The sequence below is a fragment of the Schistocerca nitens genome, chromosome 7 (assembly GCF_023898315.1).
Source record: "Schistocerca nitens isolate TAMUIC-IGC-003100 chromosome 7, iqSchNite1.1, whole genome shotgun sequence".
NCBI lineage: Eukaryota > Metazoa > Arthropoda > Insecta > Orthoptera > Acrididae > Schistocerca > Schistocerca nitens.
In genome coordinates, this window is record NC_064620.1 from 420,947,712 (window position 1) to 420,966,990 (window position 19,279).

At 45.3% G+C, this 19,279-nt stretch overlaps 1 protein-coding gene across 1 annotated transcript in view; it reads left to right on the top strand.

Annotated features, from left to right (window-relative positions):
• Nucleotides 1-947: 947 nt before the first annotated feature.
• The window catches only part of LOC126194683 (influenza virus NS1A-binding protein homolog), a 286,130-nt gene continuing 267,798 nt past the window's right edge, over nt 948-19,279 (top strand). The window contains exon 1 of the mRNA XM_049932892.1: nt 948-971. The gene's annotated coding sequence lies outside the window, so the exon portion shown is untranslated. The remainder of the gene's footprint in view (nt 972-19,279) is intronic.

Genomic DNA, 19,279 nt, shown 5'->3' on the forward strand with positions numbered 1-19,279 from the left:
CGACCGCATGTTGCAGATCCTGTACTGGCCTTTCTGGATACAGAAAATGTTCGACTGCTGCCCTGTCCAGTACATCCTCCAGATCTCTCACCAACTGAAAACGTCTGGTCAATGGTGGCCGATCAACTGGCTCGTCACAATCCACCAGTCACTACTCATGATGAATTGTGGTATCGTGTTGAAGCTGCATGGGCAGCTGTACCTGTACACGCCATCCAAGCTCTGTTTGACTCAATGCCCAGGCGTATCAATGTCGTTATTACGGCCTGAGGTGGTTGTTCTGGGTACCGATTTCTCAGGATCTATGCTCCCAAATTGCGTGAAAATGTAATCACATGTCAGTTCTAGTATAATATATTTGTCCAATGTATACCCGTTTATCATCAGCATTTCTTCTTGGTGTAGCAATTTTAATGGCCAGTAGTGTATATTTGACGATTGGAATCATCTTGCGATTTTCTCAGTAACGCTTGAGAAGTACGCGCTACCGCTTACACATTTTGTTGTCCTCATGGAGTACTACGAGTGTACGAAGTTTACAGTAAATCCGCGTTCCAAAACGTTGTGGCCTCCCCTTGTGAGATGAAGAGGTGGCGCAAGAGAGGATTCGTGGCGGGCCACATCAGATCAGTCTCTAAAAAGTCAACAAACACGAGCGCGCTCTCTGCTGGTCGGCGAGGACTACGTAGAACGGCGACACGCGGAACCGGACGTGTGGTAATCGGATTAGGCGGCGCTGGCCGACGCGGCGCTGCGGGCAGCTGCAGTGTGGCGGCGTCCAGTTAGCGGCCTGCTGGAGTTCACAGGGCTTCGGTTACGCCAACGGTGGCGCAACACCGCGTCCCCGCGTCCTTGGCTGCCCGCGAGGCTCACACCGGAAGCCGTAAAGGCGTCACCGCCGACGCAGCACGCGCCCTCACAGCGCCCACCGGTCGATTAAGGTCCGATTCCCAGCCCTCCACCAGTCGCCGGTAAGTATTTTCTTATGTCCCATTTCACGTCCTTCATTCCGTGCAGAGTCTGGGTGAACCGCTCGTAGATTCAGAAGGGTTCCAGACAGACAGAGGCTGCTGCTCCTCATCTTGGTCATTATTTAATCAGTCCGAGACCTTTAGGTGAAAACAATACTTTAGGAGCAATTAATAGGGCTACGTGGGTTTTCCTATCGCGGGGTTTCCTACAATGGTGCAGCAGGTAGCTGTCCAGAGCAACCGGTTCCCTAACGAGGTGTTTGCGAACTGAGCCTCCCCCACTGCTTGTCTACCCCAGTCACTCACCTTCAGTGCAGGTGTTGTCACCGTTTCTCAGACAGTGTCGTTGTCGATCAGCATCGATAATTTCGCAAAGTTAACTTGCCGATTCTGGATTTTCGTCATGTATGTCATACGAAACTGATTATTTGTAGTTGGCGGATCTCATTCACAAAAGTACGCTTTTAACGGTATTTCTAAAGTTCTAATACAAAAAATGCTATTTATTGAACTTTTATCTCAACATAACTGAAATTTTACTTCGTAAATTTCTTACATAACATGGTCACTCGCCCTGTGTAGCTTCCAGAATTTTTGGTGAGGAAGGCGGAATGAGGACTCAAGACAGCTGGTTGCCCACTTTTCTGTCAGAGACTTTTAAACACCATCATATTTGCCTTCATTGTGCTCCAACAGGAGCATTTTTCAGCTGATTATTATGTAGTTCATTTTATGGAGATGAAATTCCAACTAGATGAACTTTGGTGGAGTCATCTATATTAAGCAACGAATTTTATCAGAACAACACTCTAGTTATCGAGACTTTATGCGCCGTATCTAACCATAGGGAAATATTCTGTAATTTCTTTCACGTGAACACGCCCATTGTCGCGTAAATCTTTATCTAATTACTAACTATAAACCCGGTTTTGTCCGGATATTTATTCATCCCAGTTTTATGTCAGTTCATCCCCTCTTCCCTCATCTCTCTTGTCCATTTAGTCCTATCTCGTCTCTCTATCCACATCTCTCTATCCACCTCTTCCGCCCATGGCCGGCCGCGGTGGTCTCGCGGTTCTAGGCGCGCAGTCCGGAACCGTGCGACTGCTACGGTCGCAGGTTCGAATCCTGCCTCGGGCATGGATGAATGTGATGTCCTTAGGTTAGTTAGGTTTAAGTAGTTCTAAGTTATAGGGGACTGATGACCACAGCAGTTGAGTCCCATAGTGCTCAGAGCCATTTGAACCATTTTTCTACGGCCAACCGCCTCTCTTTCATCTCCTCCATCTGCCCCCTGTCTCACAACACTTCCTCCTCCTCTCCATCCTCCTCTCCTTCTCCATCCATCTTCCCATCTCTGTCCTTCTCCGCTTTTTCTAATAGTACATCAAATTCACCCCTAATTTATGTACTTATTACAGTGTTCCATTAGTCATTCATCACCTTCCCCCTTTCTCTGTTTACCTGCTGCTCCCTCTCTCTTTTAATCTGCGTCCCCCACTTCTTTGGATGCACCTCCTCCCCCTCCCCGCCCCCATCACGTTCTCCTCTCTCCGTATATCTCCTCCTCCGCCTCCGTCATCCCATCTCCTCTTTCCCCGTCTATGAAAAAATACGTATATCTGCCAACATTCATGCTGACTGACGAGACGATGTTGAATTTATTTAAAGGTAGGCCAATCATCCGCCATCCAGCATACGTTGGTTTGTGTAAATCCCTTCACCACGAAAACACACATACATGAGCCAACTCCGAAGCTGATCAGTCAAATGGTATGTAATTCTGTTGTGAGGCACCCTCCGCCATACACCGTATGAAGTTTCACGTAGACGGTGAGGTTCTCCTTGTTTTGAAGATCAAATGTACAAAATTTCATCAAGATCGGAATAACACTGTGGCTTTTGTTGAAATCCGTAAGTAAAGTACCGTCCACCATGCACTGAACGAAGTTTTATGTAGACAGTGACCTTCCTCTTGGTTTGGGAAATATGAATTCATTTTTATACACCCCGCTCGCTCTATGCCGACTTAGTTGCGAAACATAAATAACAGATTCGAACAACAGAAATCATGTAATGATTTCTGTAGTATAAGGGGCAACATAGCTATTAAATAATAGTAACGAGATTACTAGAGCAGTCACCTTCAGTGTTACGTAAAATGACGTTATACCTTGTAAATTATCGCGACACAAAATGAAGATGATAAGCAATGTGGGACTTCTTTCCGTTTGCGTTTGAAACTCTCGGAGAAATCCTGTGTGGTGAGGAGGGTGGGAGGGGGCAGCAAGGGGAGCCTCGATTATTTTGCCGGCTCGGGCCTCTGACAGGTTTAGTGTGCCACTGCTCGTAGCCGGCCGAAGTGGCCGTGCGGTTAAAGGCGCTGCAGTCTGGAACCGCAAGACCGCTACGGTCGCAGGTTCGAATCCTGCCTCGGGCATGGATGTTTGTGATGTCCTTAGGTTAGTTAGGTTTAACTAGTTCTAAGTTCTAGGGGACTAATGACCTCAGCAGTTGAGTCCCATAGTGCTCAGAGCCATTTAAACCACTGCTCGTAGGAAACCACACGGTAGGAAACCCTACGACACCATTAATAGAAACCCCCTCAGGAGACACCGCCTTAACGAAACACTGTCCGTGTGGGCGAGGGGTTTGTCTGATCCAATGAAATGGAGGGCTATGCCGGCGGTAGTCTAACTACCAGCAGGGCCTCCCAAGCCGGACAAGTCTCCATAGAGGATCTAGACAAAGTGTGTCTCACAACGTCCAGTCTGTGTCCTGTCCTGTCCTGTCCTATCCTATCCTATTCTATTCTATCCCATTCCATACACTCCCTTCCTTTCCTGTGATTGTGTGGCACCAGACACAGTCCCCTAGTGTGGACAGCGGAAGATCCTTGGAAACCAGGACAACGTTGATGTACATAGGCCTTACTGCGAAAGGATGGATAGAGTTGTGTAGTCGAGGTGAAGACAAGCTATCTAAGGGGTAAGGCCCTGGCAGGTGTCCAGGCCATGAGATGGCAGCCCCACCAGGACACACGGGGCCTGTGGGCTGATAACCCGCACCACCAAATAACACATATCACAGAAACTAAAAGGAGAAACAGCCAAATGAATCTTAAGGATATGACCTTTTGCCTGAAAAGGAAAACTCGTATTGGTTTTTGGAATGAAAGAGGCAGGGAGGCTAAGACAGGTTGAAAAAGAGATGGAGAACTATCGACTAGATATATTGGGACTAAGTGAAATAAGGTGGCCACAATCTGGGGAATTCCAAACACAAAACGGTGGAGTGCTGCTATATACGAGTCAGACAGGTGAGTACGCGATGCATATCTAAAAGCAGCAAGAAGAGCTTACTGGAGTGGAAATCAGTCTCAAAACGGAGAGAGAAAGTGGGATTGGTTGGGGCACACCTTGAGAAAACCAGATGGAGCCATCGAGAAAAAAAGCATTGGAATGGAATCCCCAGGGAACAAGGAAGAGAGGACGATCTAGGGGCACATGGAAGAGGACAGTGGAAGGGGAAGCAAATAGAGTTGGCAAGACCTGGACAGAATTGAGGCAAATGGCCAAAGACAGAGACGGATGGCGAGCTCTCCTGGATGCCCTATGCCCCCATAGGAGCCAAAGGAATTAAGTTACGTAATTAATAGAAAAGTGAACGTTTTCCGGAGAGGTTTCTCAGAGCAAAAGAAATTTCTTTGAGGACTCAGTTTCGTATGAATAAAAATTCGAAGCATATTCTATGTCGAAGTACTTCTTTCTCACTAACTCACCTTCTTCTCGAAAAGGTTCTCGGTGTCTGTCATCTGCCCTGTCCGACACAGAACACACGCATAATCTTACATTCCATTTAGTAAGTTCAAACTGGCAAACTATTCAATGCACAAATATGGAACTGGCATCCATGCGTTCTGGAAGAGTTGCACTACGTTTCAATTTCACTTTTACGCTCACCATCAAATTATGATATACTTATATTGATATCGTGTCTGTTCTTTCGTACCTGTCCGAAAGAAAAGACACCATATCCATATAAGTAAATAGTTCTGGTAACACCGGCCATGACCTTCTTCTTCTTCTTCTTTGCGGATGCACACATATTCCCCGAACTCTTACGGGACTTGGTAAGAATGTCTTCCACGAGCAATGAGTATGTTGGGGTGGGACACTACGAATGTAGTGTGTGGACATACAAGTTGAGAATGTGGGTCTCGCGCTAGACGTGCGCGAGACAGTCCCTGGAGTCGCGCCATCCTCTGTGCCCTCGGTGGCTCAAACCGCCGGCACGGTAGCTCAGCGTGTTCGGTCAGAGAGCTGGTTGGCCTCTGTAATAAAAAAAACTGAGTGCAAGGATCAACAAAACGAACTTGAACGGATGTCATGTGACGTCCGCAACGACCAAACACAACGATCAACAACGAACAAATGCAAAAAAAAATATGGATAGAGCGTCTGCCATTTAAGCAGGAGATCCAGGGTTCGAGTCCCGATCGGGGCACACATTTCCACCTGTCCCCGTTGATATATATCAGCGCCCGTTAGCAGCTGAAGGTATTAATATAATTCTAATTTCATCAAATTATGAGGTCGATTTCGTACAGTTTACGAACATGCATTTCCTGACGATGTTACCGGAGCTTCGAAATGCAGGAAATTTTCTTGTTATTGAAGTTGGGTGAGCACATTATGCGAACGAAATCTTAAGACTGTATTACATTTTCATATACTCCAAACTGGACTCTGTCAAAGCTTTCTTACACATGTCCATTTTGGTCAAATACAACGCATAATGTTCTGCTCGCACGTCAAATTAAGCAGTCGCCCGTACGGTTTCGTTACGAGAAACAGATCGCCAGGTCTTTAATAAACCAGTCATTAATTTTTGTGATCCGCCTTCTTATTTCTGACATAACAAGGAAGGAATGAAGATTTGGTTTAACGTCCCGTCGATATCGAGTTCATTAAAGATGGAGCACAAGCTCGAATTGTTTAAACTGCGGAAAGGGAAATCGGCCGTGCCCTTTCAAAGGAACTATCCCGGTATTTGCCTGGAACGATTTAGGAAAATCACGGAAATCCTAAATCTGGATGGCCGCACGCGGGTTTGAACCGTCGTCCTCCAAAATGCGAGTCCAACGTGCTAACCACTGCTCTACCTCGCTCGGTAGATAAGAATGATCATCTGAAAATTTCAGTCAGACAGTTGTCTGGTGTATACCTTAGTCTTCTCCTAGAACAGAATGAAAACTGTGTTCCTCTAAATAGCAAGAAAATATTTTCATTTTCCCCTCGTTTGAAAGATTGTCCCCTCTCATTTCATGGTTTTTAGGGTTAAAAGTTCGTCAGCAGCCAAATAATGTTTTTATTTTTAAACGTGTATAAACTTCTGCAGCTTTTGTCTTAAGCATTTCTTCGGGCAACATTGTTATGTAAATGCTTTTTGCCTTCCGAATAATATAAATTCTACTGTTTTTACCAAAAAAACTCCGTACAATTTAACCTCAACAGAACTTACTCAAAGCGAAAAGCGAAGTTTGCTACAAAGCTCACTTCAAAAATAGGAAAATGTTCTTCACTTGTGAGTAACTTCTCTAGTTTTATTCATACGGAATTGGAGAATGTTCTTCTCGTTCAGCAATCCCCCGCCCCCCAACGTTTTACTCGAGCTGAGAACATTCTCAGGTGAAGTACATACTCCGACCCACTTTCTTCATGCGCACCTGAGAATGTTCTCCGAAATTTCGAGAATAAAGTACATTCTCAGTTTCTTAATCGACTATTCGGAACAAATGAGTCTACTGCAGCGCCCCTGATATTTTATTCTTGAACTGAGCCTCGTCTGTTTCGAGTGGTCGTTTTCGTTTAGTCATCAGCGAGAAAATGGCGTGTGATATGAGAGCAGTTTGATGCGCAGATTGACAAACTGAATTTCGAGGGACTATCATTTTTACGAACAATTCGAAATATAGTAATAAAACGTAGGAATAAGCAATTATAATACAGTTTATCAATGATCTAAACAGAATTCATACTGGATGTTGTTGCAAAAGTCGTGTGGTCATTTCTCTGCACTCATGAGAACTGAAAGAACAGCAAAAAGTGTCGTCGAAACATGTCATAACATATACATTTATTTGCATGTCATAACATATACATTTATTTGCTCGAGAAAATTTATACTTGTGACCTCATCAAACAATGTCTATAACGCAATATATGGCATCTTTTTACTTTATTCGTTGTATTTTGTTTTCTTGCTAACTGCCAAATAACATCAAAATTATTCCTCTCGCCAAATAATTCCGGTTTTTTCACTGCTGAAATAATTTTCATTAAAACATGTTTATCTATTATATATCCATAGTACAGCACTAACCCTTCTTTACTTGTAGACCAAAATACGAACATGAAAATTTCGCACTGTATCAGCAATCTTGTCTACGTAATTGGATACCAAGGAGTAATTAGTAACTAAAGGATCACTTTTTCGAACTTCCTTGATTGCCTCACATTGTGACGCATTAGTTTGAAATTTGGCTCAAAGATGCCTACAGCCTTTCTCTGTAACATCGCAAAAGCGGGGCGCCCTGCGACGACGACGCCCTCGGTCTCGAACGACGCTTCAAACTGCAAGGTGTCGACACATTCGAAACAAAAGGCCAGAGCTCAGAAATCCACGTCACGTGCAAGCAAGGTTAATGATATCACACTGGCTCCAGATTAATTCACTATTCTGCCCAACATGAACGTGTCACACGGTGGGAAAGGTCGTCACAGCCCCTCTTACCAACATTTCACCCCGTCTTTTGGTGCCTCTGCGATGGAGGTTAGAACCGCGACAACGGTGAGATCACGCGGTTTTTTTGCGAGTGGCCGAGGAAGACATTCCAGAAACACCGCCCTTAGAATCGGCTCAGAAAGGCCTCAGGGGATGACACATATGGCGTCAGAGAAACCACCCCTTTTACTGGGGCGTTGATTCACACAGTTCGCAGTGCGATGAGGAACACGAAGATATTCTTGACAACCTTTGACACTCCCGCACTTGCCGCAGTGGATACACCGGTTCCCGTCAGATCACCGAAGTTAAGCGCTGTCGGGCGTGGCCGGCACTTGGATGGATGACCATCCGGGCCGCCATGCGCTGTGCCATTTTTCGGGGTGCACTCAGCCTCGTGATGCCAATAGAGGAGCTACTCGACCGAATAGTAGCGGCTTCCATCAAAGAAAACCATCACAACGACCTTGAGATCGGTATGCTGACCACACGCCCCTCCTATCCGCATCCTCAGCCGAGGATGACACGGCGGTCGGATGGTCCCGATGGGCCACTTGTGGCCTGAAGTCGGAGTGCATTTGACACTCCCGACACCCTCGGACGTTTCAAACCTTCTCTAAGGCCACTGTGGAGTTGCTCCCCGTCAAATGTGATCGCACTCCTTTGGACTGCAGTACGGCCGCAAGTTTTAGACTCGTGTACAGTTTGGAACCACTAGCGACTGCTCAAAACCGTTCGACGAAATTTGGACATGATCCAAAGCAGCAAGGTGTGCTTATGCATTTTCAGCGATCCTAATTCATGTCCTCCCGTGGCGTGACAACAGGGGATGCGACATTGACACATTCGTGAATAAAACGGCGAAGGGGCCTGTGAAGTAGTCTAAGGCGCCAGCAGGCAGGCACCTGGAATCACAAGGATGTCAGGGAGTTGCCTACCAGCAGGCTCCCCAGACTGCTTTACAGGTTCTCTCTGCACACGCACATTTCTAAAATTCCCAACAAACTTGAGCTGGTGCCACCGAGGATTTTGATGAACAGGGGGATCTAAGAGGGACCCTTTGCTGTTTTATTCACGCATTTGTGAATGTCGCACCCATCTGTGATCATGCTATTAGAGGATGTGAAAAAGCGGCGCTGTAAATGCCTAAGCATCCTATGCCGCTTCGGATCACTTTCAAATTTCGTCGAGTGGTAGTTCCAACCTGCACACGAGAGCAAAACTTGCGGTCACGCTGCACTTCCCAAGGGTTGCGATCACGTGGATGCGGCCCCAGAACATCCTTAGTGTAGACCAATGTCAAAAGTTGCTAAGAACATCTTCAAGTTGCTCATCGCAATGCGAACTGTCGGTTTCGATCGCGAAATGTGTGGGAAGCAACGCCCAGGGAAAGGGATGGTTTCATTGATGCACTTCATCGGTCCCCCACAGCCTACTCTCCCCCCCCCCCCCCCCCACAGCCTACTCTCCCCCACAGCCTACTCGCCTACTCCCCGAAGGATTTCCTTCCCAGTTCTGAGCTGTGGTGTGCCTTGAACGTTTTCCTCGACCACCCAAAAGAAAACCGCTTGATTTCAAAGCTGGGCGTCGCGGTTCTGACTTCCACAGTAGAGACGTCAAAAGAAGGGGTGAATTGTGGATAAGAGGGGTTGTAGCGGCCTTTCCATCGCGGGACACGTTCACGGTGGCTGTGGGCGGAATTGTGATGTTTGGTGTCAATGTGACATAGTTATCCCACCTTACAGCGTACATGAACGTCTGAGCTCTGGCCTTTCTTCTCAAGTGTCGACAATTCTTTGAAGCGTAGTCGAGCCAGAGAGTGACGTCGTAGGGCGTCACGCTTTTGCACCATTACAGAGAAAGGTTGTAGGCAGCTTTGAACCAAATTTAAAACCTATGCTTCGCAATGGGAGACAGTTACCGGGTTTCTAAAAAGTAATCCTTTAACTCTGTTGCGTAATGTAGTATGGGGCTCATGAGACATTGTGGGAAGGTCTGAAATTTAACCCAGGACATCGGTCATCAGCGAACTGCACACAACAAGCTCTCCTCCCTCTATCGCTGAAAATTTCTTCCATTTCCTGGATTCAAACCAGCTATCACCAGGTCGAGCGACAGTGGTCTCAACTGCAAAAGCCGATGTGATATCTGCTTGACTCTAAATGTTTCCCAGTTAGACAACCAAGCAAGATGATTCAGTGATTAGGTCACACGCCTCGTAGTCAAGTGAAGTGGGGTCCATATTAAATTTGGCCTTTCATTGCTGTTTGTATTTCCTAATTTCCCCTAATTACTTCAGGCAAATGGCAAGAAGGTTCCATTTAACAGTTCATGGTCGATTTCCTTGCCTTTCCTTCTTGAGTTTGTAAAGTTTGGAAAAAAATAATTGTTTTATTGGTCCCTCAGCTTAGTAGCTGACGAAAAGCATTGTTTTCTTGCAAGAGTTGTGAAGGAACGCACCTCATATGGTGATAGGGACTGGATGTCATCACAATACCTGTTTCGACTACATGGTGATAGCGGCTGGGATGTCATCACAATACCTAATCAAAATATCCACGGGTGTACTGCCGGTCTACAGTGTCCAACGGGCACAATATTTCGGCGATCATACATGTCGCCATCATCAGGTGAACTGACGGACTGAGCTCCTGTGAACGTGCCGGCACGCAGATCCGTACACTATGGCTGCTCAGGTGGAACTGGGTTCGGTCGCGGCGGCGGCGGATTTAAATACCCTCCGCCCGCGGCGCGCTCACTCCGCCGTCCGCGCCCCGCGCCACGGTCGCGCGGTGGAACAGATTGCGACGGCGTCTGTGATGACGTCGGTGTGATGGCTCCGTCCGCCGTGGTCGTCACAACTATACATTTGCTCGATTTACTCTTGATTAACCCAATCGCTGGTTCCCAAGCCTTGCTAAGATTATAGCCACAGTCACGATTTATGAGGTCGTCATTGGTGCGAATTTCGATGGCCTCTCTAACAACGCTGTCCCAGTATCTCGACGTCTGTACGAGAATCCTCGTGCGTTCATACTCCATAGCGTGATTTTCCGACAAACAATGTTCAGCGACCGCCGACTTGCTCGGATACATCAGTCGAGTGTGCCTCTGGTGTTCACGGCATCGATCCTCGACGGTACGCAAGTCGTATATTGGTCAGACGATGCGTATCGTCGAGGATCGATGCCGTGAACACCAGAGGCACACTCGACTGATGTATCCGAGCAAGTCGGCGGTCGCTGAACATTGTTTGTCGGAAAATCACGCTATGGAGTATGAACGCACGAGGATTCTCGTACAGACGTCGAGATACTGGGACAGCGTTGTTAGAGAGGCCATCGAAATTCGCACCAATGACGACCTCATAAATCGTGACTGTGGCTATAATCTTAGCAAGGCTTGGGAACCAGCGATTGGGTTAATCAAGAGTAAATCGAGCAAATGTATAGTTGTGACGACCACGGCGGACGGAGCCATCACACCGACGTCATCTCAGACGCCGTCGCAATCTGTTCCACCGCGCGACCGTGGCGCGGGGCGCGGACGGCGGAGTGAGCGCGCCGCGGGCGGAGGGTATTTAAATCCGCCGCCGCCGCGACCGAACCCAGTTCCACCTGAGCAGCCATAGTGTACGGATCTCCGTGCCGGCGCGTTCACAGGAGCTCAGTCCGTCAGTTCACCTGATGATGGCGACATGTATGATCGCCGAAATATTGTGCCCGTTGGACACTGTAGACCGGCAGTACACCCGTGGATATTTTGATTATCAAATACGCCGGGAGAAACTCAAGAATCACATCACAATACCTTTTTGGAATACATGATGACAGGGGCTGGATTGTTATCACAATACCGATTAAATGGTGACAGGGACTGGGATGTCATCACAATACCTGTTCGGTCAACATGGTGGCAGGTGTTGTGATATCACCACCATATCTAATTGGACTACATGGTGATAGGAGCTGGTATCTCATCACAACATCTGTTTGAGATGTCATCATAATATCTGTTTGGAGTATAAGGTGATAGGTGCTGGGATGTCATATTGATACCTGTTTGGATTACATGGTGGTAGTGGCTGGAATATCATCACAATACCTCTTTGGACTACTTGGTGGTAAGGGCTGAGATGTGATCACAATATCTGTTTGGACTACATGCTAATAGGGGCTGGAATGTCATCGTAATACCTGTATGGACTACATGATGATAGGGGCTGGCATGTCATCACAACACATGTTTGGATTATATGGTGTTAGAAGCTGGTGTGTCATCACAATACCTATTTGGACTACAAGGAGCTGGGTTGTCATCACAATACACTACAAGGCGAAAGGGGCTGGTATATCATCACAATATCTGTACAGGTTACAGTTTTTTGAAGACACATGAATAGAAATCCTTATTTAGAAACGTAGTAGATATTATTGATACCTCAGCTCGAAGACAAGGAGATCATGGATCATGTGTGCTTACAGCTGGATGGAGCTCCAGCACTCTTGCTGCTAAGATGAATGAGTTCCTTGTTGAAGAGTTTGTAAGCCGCTGGACTGTGCATGGTTCACGATCCCCAGCCTCACTGAGATGGTCACCACACAGCTCTGACCTTACCAAGACAGACAACTCCTTATGGGGAACAGTCAACGTTGGGACAAGACTAATGCAGAATTGCGCAGAAGTGTACAGGAAGCTGTAAGTTGTGTACAGTCGTATGCCGCTATCGATAGTTCGCCAATAGCGAGGGTTTCTTTGGTTTGCTTGGGGATGCCGCGTGAAAATAGTCGGGGAAGTCCCTCAGAAGAGGGTTCGCTCGGCGAAGCATGAAGCAAAAATTGGCGACAAGAGTTCTGTTATTGTGGAAATAAGCAATCAGAAGTCGTTGCATCTACGAGTAGTCACAGAATGGGACAGGTGACGCACTTCCGTGTTTATTCTGAAAAAAAAATCTTGTGGGAGGTGATTTATATTCGTGAATACGTGTCGTGATGCGTTGGCTATCCGTCATGTGAATCGGACTGTGAACTGAACCACAAGGATTAATCGCGAAAGTATTACTTTGTGTGATACATGCTGGTCGCAAACGTAGTATAGTGATATCTGACGTTGAAGTGTATGTTTATTGCGAAGAATAAAATATATTTATTTATAGGAGAAATCGGTGGCTTGCAGGGTGTCCCGGGAGGGATGGTCAGTGTTCAGTGGCGACTATTAGAAGCAAAAAGTGTAATAAACATGGGTTCTAAAAAGTATACGTTAATAGTTATGGGCTTTTGTTCAGCTTTGCTATTGTGAAACACATATTTCTACTGAACAAGTGCTCATAGCTCTTAAGGTATGCAGTTTAGAGTTCATCTTTACTAGACTTTTTTGCTTTGAATTATCGTCCCTGACATATCCCTGAGTGTTGTATTTGTGTAACATGGCTGTGAGATATATTCCAATTCGTATATCATTAGTAAGTGAACAGTGCATCAAGTGTAGTAACATTTCAGATTAGAGCTCCAGTTCTACCTAATTCTTACTTTGAATAGTAGAGGAGCATCCATTCCTTCCGTGTTGAGCTGTTACATTGTAACTGCACGTTACAGCATTTCTAGCACCACTAGTGCCACAGCGGAAGAAGCAATCCGCCAAAAAATTGCAGGGAAATGACGTAGACCATGGCCATTAAGCATTATCGTCGCCTACCTGTGGAATGTAGAATGAGAACATTTACTATACGGGCAATTTATCTTGGCAGTTTTACGTAGGAATTGTCTTTATCCAAGGCTGAGGTCGGCCTTTACTACCTCATTTACGACACTGCTAACCTCTGGAAGTAACTGCTCGGTAGCCGTTACCAAATGCTTTACATACACCGCTTTGTTTTGTGTACTATATTGTTCGTGGTTTTCTTCTCTAATTTTAAAAGGAGTGAAAAGACTAATTCTGGTCTATGGTGGGGTTCGAGTACGACTGTCACAGCATCAGATCAGTCACGCTTAAGACAACACCCACAGCTTAAAAGAATAGTGACCCTTAACGTGCGAATAAAGAAAATGTCTATATCTCCCATCAGTGAGTGGTCATCGTGCAAAACTATAGACTGTACTTAAGAATGCGTAAGATGGGATCTTACTGCAGCAACGTTATGTTGTCCTCGCCAGAACTTTTCTTAAAAATGATTCAAATGGCTCTGAGCACTATGGGACTTAACTTGTGAGGTCATCAGTCCCCTAGAACTTAGAACTACTTAAACCTAACCAACCTAAGGACATCACACACATCCATGCCCGAGGCAGGATTCGAACCTGCGACAGTAGCGGTCGCGCCTAGAACCGCTCGGCCACTCCGGCCGGCAACTTTTCTTACTGCAGCACTTTGTGCTACTATTTGGAGTCTTCTCTACTACTTAAATGTCCACAGCACTTCAAGTAATATACTAAATTTTGCGAAAATTACACCACCTAGAATGATACATCATCATCAGCCTCATAATCATCACCTTCATTTTCATTCGGCTGTCAGTCCACTCCGTATGCAGCGACTGGACCTTGTCTGTCGTCACGTATGCAGCAACAGTTTGCAGAAACAGGGATGAACTGCCCATCACTGTTTCGCTATCGGCCAGGGACTTGCACTCACCTGGTATTCTTCTGTCGCTGGACCTTGAAGACATCAACTTTCTGCACTACTACCGCAAGTGTTTCACCCCAAAATTTATGACGCAAATTAATGCAAAAGGGACAGGGGGGAAGCTACAAATCAGTAACACCCAGAAACTGAAATTAACTCGAATATATTAAGAAAGTAAGACAAATATACATTGAGGTGACAAAATCATGGGACAGCGATATGCACATGTACATATGGCGGTAGTATAGCGCACACAAGGCGTAAAAGGGCATTGCAATGGCGGAGCTATCGACTGTTGTCAGCTGGTTCATACGAAAAGGTTTCCGACTCGATTATGGCCACACGACGGGGAATTAACAGACTTTGAACGCGGAATGGTAGTTGAAGCTAGACGCACGGGATATCCCATTTCGGAAATCGTTAACGAATTCAATATTCCGAGATCCACAGTGTCAAGAGTGTGCCGAAACTACCAAATTTCAGGCATTATCTCTCGCCACGGACAACGCACTGGCCGACGGCCTTCACTTAACGAGCGAGAGCGGCGTCGTTTACGAAGAGTTGTCAGTGCTAACAGACAAGCACGCTGGGTGAAATAACCGCAGAAATGAACGTAGGATGTACGACGAACGTATCTGTTAGGACATTGAGGCGAAATTTGGCGTTAACGTACTATCACAGCAGACGATCGACGCGAGGGCCTTTACTAACAGCACGACATCGGCTTGTCATCTCCCCCTACCCCCCTACCCCCTACCCCCCTACCCACTCCGGCCTTCTTCCATCTATTGTCCACATTAAACAACGCCAAGTCTTTATAAAGATTTGAGAGGGGCGAAGATTACAATATACTTTCAAGTTTACTTAGCTTGTCATGTTGAGATGGCTCCAGTTCTTCTTGTCTAGGGATCTGATTCTTGAAGCTGAAAATCTGACATCAGGTCCTCGCGGTTGGTTTGAACTAAATAAATTTGAAGATTGTTGTTGCAGAACTTTTTACGTAAATTAATTTTCCACTGATTTTCCCACATGTCAGTATATCATGCAGCATTTTCATTATTCAAATTCACAAAGCCAAGCCGGCCGCGGTGGTCTCGCGGTTCTAGGCGCGCAGTCCGGAACCGTGCGACCGCCACGGTCGCAGGTTCGAATCCTGCCTCGGGCGTGGATGTGTGTGATGTCCTTAGGTTAGTTAGGTTTAAGTAGTTCTAAGTTCTAGGGGACTGATAACCACAGCAGTTGAGTCCCATAGTGCTCAGAGCCATTTTTCACAAAGCCGAAATTACATTGTTCGAACCTATTATACAAAAATACGTTCGTGTACATCAGCGGCAAGCTTACGACTCCTGCACTCTGCGGAAATAACAATATTCCAAAGAATTTACAATTTTTCTTAACAAATGAATTCCTACTAATTTTCGTTACATTATTAATTTCGATTATTATTTCACAACTGAATCCAGAAATAAACATGGTAAACATTACAGGGTTACGTAATCAATAATAGGAATTTTATGTGTGCAAATAATTGATAATTTCAAATGTTTGTAAAAAAAATTATTTTAGCAGTCCATTCAGAACTAGTACTTTTCGTTTATAACATCTAAACTAATATATTTTATAAAGTAATTCTTTTTCATAAATTTTAGCTCGAAATATACTGTTATAAAATTATGCGAAAGTTTTCAGAAAAGCAACTGAGATAATACTGACCTGTCGAAAATTCGAAAGTAGTACCGGTATCGACAACTACTGTTGATGAAAAGTAATGCTAAAGGAGGATGTCCAGTTACAGCCAGCAGCGCCTCGCCTGGGCTGACTCACAACTGAATCCAGAAATAAACATAGTAAACATTACAGGGTTACGTAATCAATAATAGGAATTTTATGTGTGCAAATAATTGATAATTTCAAATGTTTGTAAAAAAAATTATTTTAGCAGTCCATTCAGAACTAGTACTTTTCGTTTATAACATCTAAACTAAAATATTTTATAAAGTAATTCTTTTTCATAAATTTTAGCTCGAAATATACTGTCATAAAATTATGCGAAAGTTTTCAGAAAAGCAACGGAGATAATACTGACCTGTCGAAAATTCGAAAAATAATACTGGTATCGACAACTACTGTTGATGAAAAGTAATGCTAGAGGAGGATGTCCAGTTACAGCCAGCAGCGCCTCTCCTGGGCTCGTGACCATGTCGGCTGGACCCCAGACGACTCGACCAGTGGCCTGGTCAAATGAGTCCCGATTTCAGTTAGTAAGAGTTCACGGTAGGGTTCGAGGGGGCGCAGACCCCACGAAACCGTGGACCCAAGATGTCATCAATGCCCAGTACAATCTGGTGGTGGCTTCATATTGGTGTGAATTGTGTTTACACGGAATGGACTGAGTCCTCTGGTCCAGCTGAACCGCTCATCAACTGGAAATGGTTATATTCGGCTACTTTGAGACCATTTGCAGCCATTCATGTTCCCAAAAAACGGTGGAATTTTTATGGATGACAATGAGCCTCGTCGCTGCGCCACAATTGTTCGCGACTGGTCTGAAGAGAATTCTGGACAATTCTAGCGAATAATTTGGCCACCCAGATCCCCCGACATGAATCCCATCGAAACATTTCTGGGACATAATCGAGAGGTCTGGTCGTGTACAAAATCCGGCGCTGGCAACAATTTCGTAGTAAAGAGTCAGCATGGCTCAATGTTTCTGCAGACGACTGTTTGAGTCCATGCTTCGTCGAGTTGCTGCATTACGCCGGGCAAACGGAGGTCGGACACGATATTAGGACATATCCCAATACTTCTGTCACCTCAGTGTGTAAGTAAGCTGTTTATGTGTTTGTATGTTGGCAGCGCTATGTAGCGCTCTGCATTTATAACTCTGACAGCGCTGTGGGCACTCTGTAACGGACTCTGTGGCTGGTTGGACTAGCAGTTGGAGGTGAACAGCCAGCAGTGATGGAAGTTGGAGGTGAACAGCCAGCAGTGATGGAAGTTAGAGGTTAATAATTAGCAGTGTTGAAGGTTTTGCAGTATTAGCGCGTGCGGACGATCTGGACGTGTCCGACTTGGAGATTAAATATTATTCATGATTATATAATTTTTGGAACTGGATGTCACCGAGGATTATGTATTTGTTTTGAACTGCATGTCACATTATTAACATAAAAATACATTGTTTGCTTTGCAACAAAATCTTTTCTTTGTTAACATGCCTGTTAGCAGTTAGAGCCGTCGGTAGTCAGAATCTTTTTATTTAGCTGACTGTATTGGCGCTTGCTGTATTGCAGTTGTTCGTGTAATAAAGAGGTAAGTGACTTATGTAATGTACAAGTTATTGTTAGGATTTCTTCTATTTCAGGGGCATTCTTTTGTATTGATTATTTGAAGTCAAGTTATCAATTTTAAAGCAGTCAGATCGCGTCATCCTTGCATATTGTGAGTAATTAATGAATAGCGTAAGTCTGAGCTGTATTAGTCAGGGCAAATTCTGTAGGTCAGAAATGAAACGATAAAGACAAATAAAGAGACAGTATGTGATGTGTCGGCAGAAGTGCCAACACCGTGTTGTTTGAGGAAGCCGAAATGCACGCTATAAGCTCACGCAGGATGGCGTGAGGTCTGAAACAGGATACTTAATGAATGCTATAAAGAAAAGTACGTAGCTGCTGGAATACTTAACTTTAATCCACAATTTGTGAACATTGATCTTGTTACTGTACATGCTTCATTAGATACATAGCAAAGGATAAATGGCGCCTTGCTAGGTCGTAGCAATTGACTTAGCTGAAGGCTATGCTAACTATCGTCTCGGCAAATGAGAGCGTAATTCTCAGTGAACCTTTCCTAGCAACGTCGGCTGTACAACTGGGCGAGTGCTAGTGAGTCTCTCGAGACCTGCCGTGTGGTGGCGCTCGGTCTGCGATCACTGACAGTGGCGACACGCGGGTCCGACATGTACTAATGGACCGCGGCCGATTTAAAGCTACCACCTAGCAAATGTGGTGTCTGGCGGTGACACCACAGTATGGTCAATTTCACTCAGCAACATAAGTAAAAATTTTATTAAGAAGTTTCATCTTCCCAGTTATTGCAGTTTAAGAAAAAACATTTAAAATTATTAAGTTTCAAGTGCACTTCAACACGCAATCGAAACTAAACAAGAACTAATCCAGTCCCTAGAGAGAGCGAGAATTGCTTAACTGAGATGAATCAAAAAAAGAGAAGATGTCAGCCATGAGGTCTAGAATGCGATAACATAGTAACATTATAACGAGCATACTGGATTACTATTGGTGGAATAGCGATTTCAGTTGCTCACAGTGCAAACAGTGTGATTTTGCGGTGTCAACCAATGTAATTGCTGCAAGCGTCCAAACGCGAAATATGCTCATCAGACCAGACTTCCTTCACACAAGGTCGGTCCCTAGATAATCGAAGACAACGCATGTTTGAAAATGGCGGTAACTCCCACACTGTTATCGGCAATGTGAAGATGTCCAGGATCTGCAGCCGAATGGGTGGGAAAGAGTTGTCTCCATACTATTGTAAACTCAGACCACACAAAGTATTGTGCATCCAGGGATACAAGGAGTTTCCCATGACAGTGAGTGGAGCTGCAGCTGATGCTGCTGCCTTAAGCCAGTGGGTCAACACGACTTCTTGACACTTAAGTTGCGAGACCTGCTTTGGTGCGAATTTTCTGAATGCGGGGGCTGTTAATGCCCGTCATAGGGTTAGTTCCAACTTAAATTCGGATATAACGGCTCTGAACTCTACGGATGTTCGCCATAATGCGTACTTTCTAAATTGATTAAATGCTGAATATCAACGTTACTTTGCCCATCGATGGTCCTCCATGCAGGCAAGCCATCGCCTGTGTGCGTTGACCCGAGAAA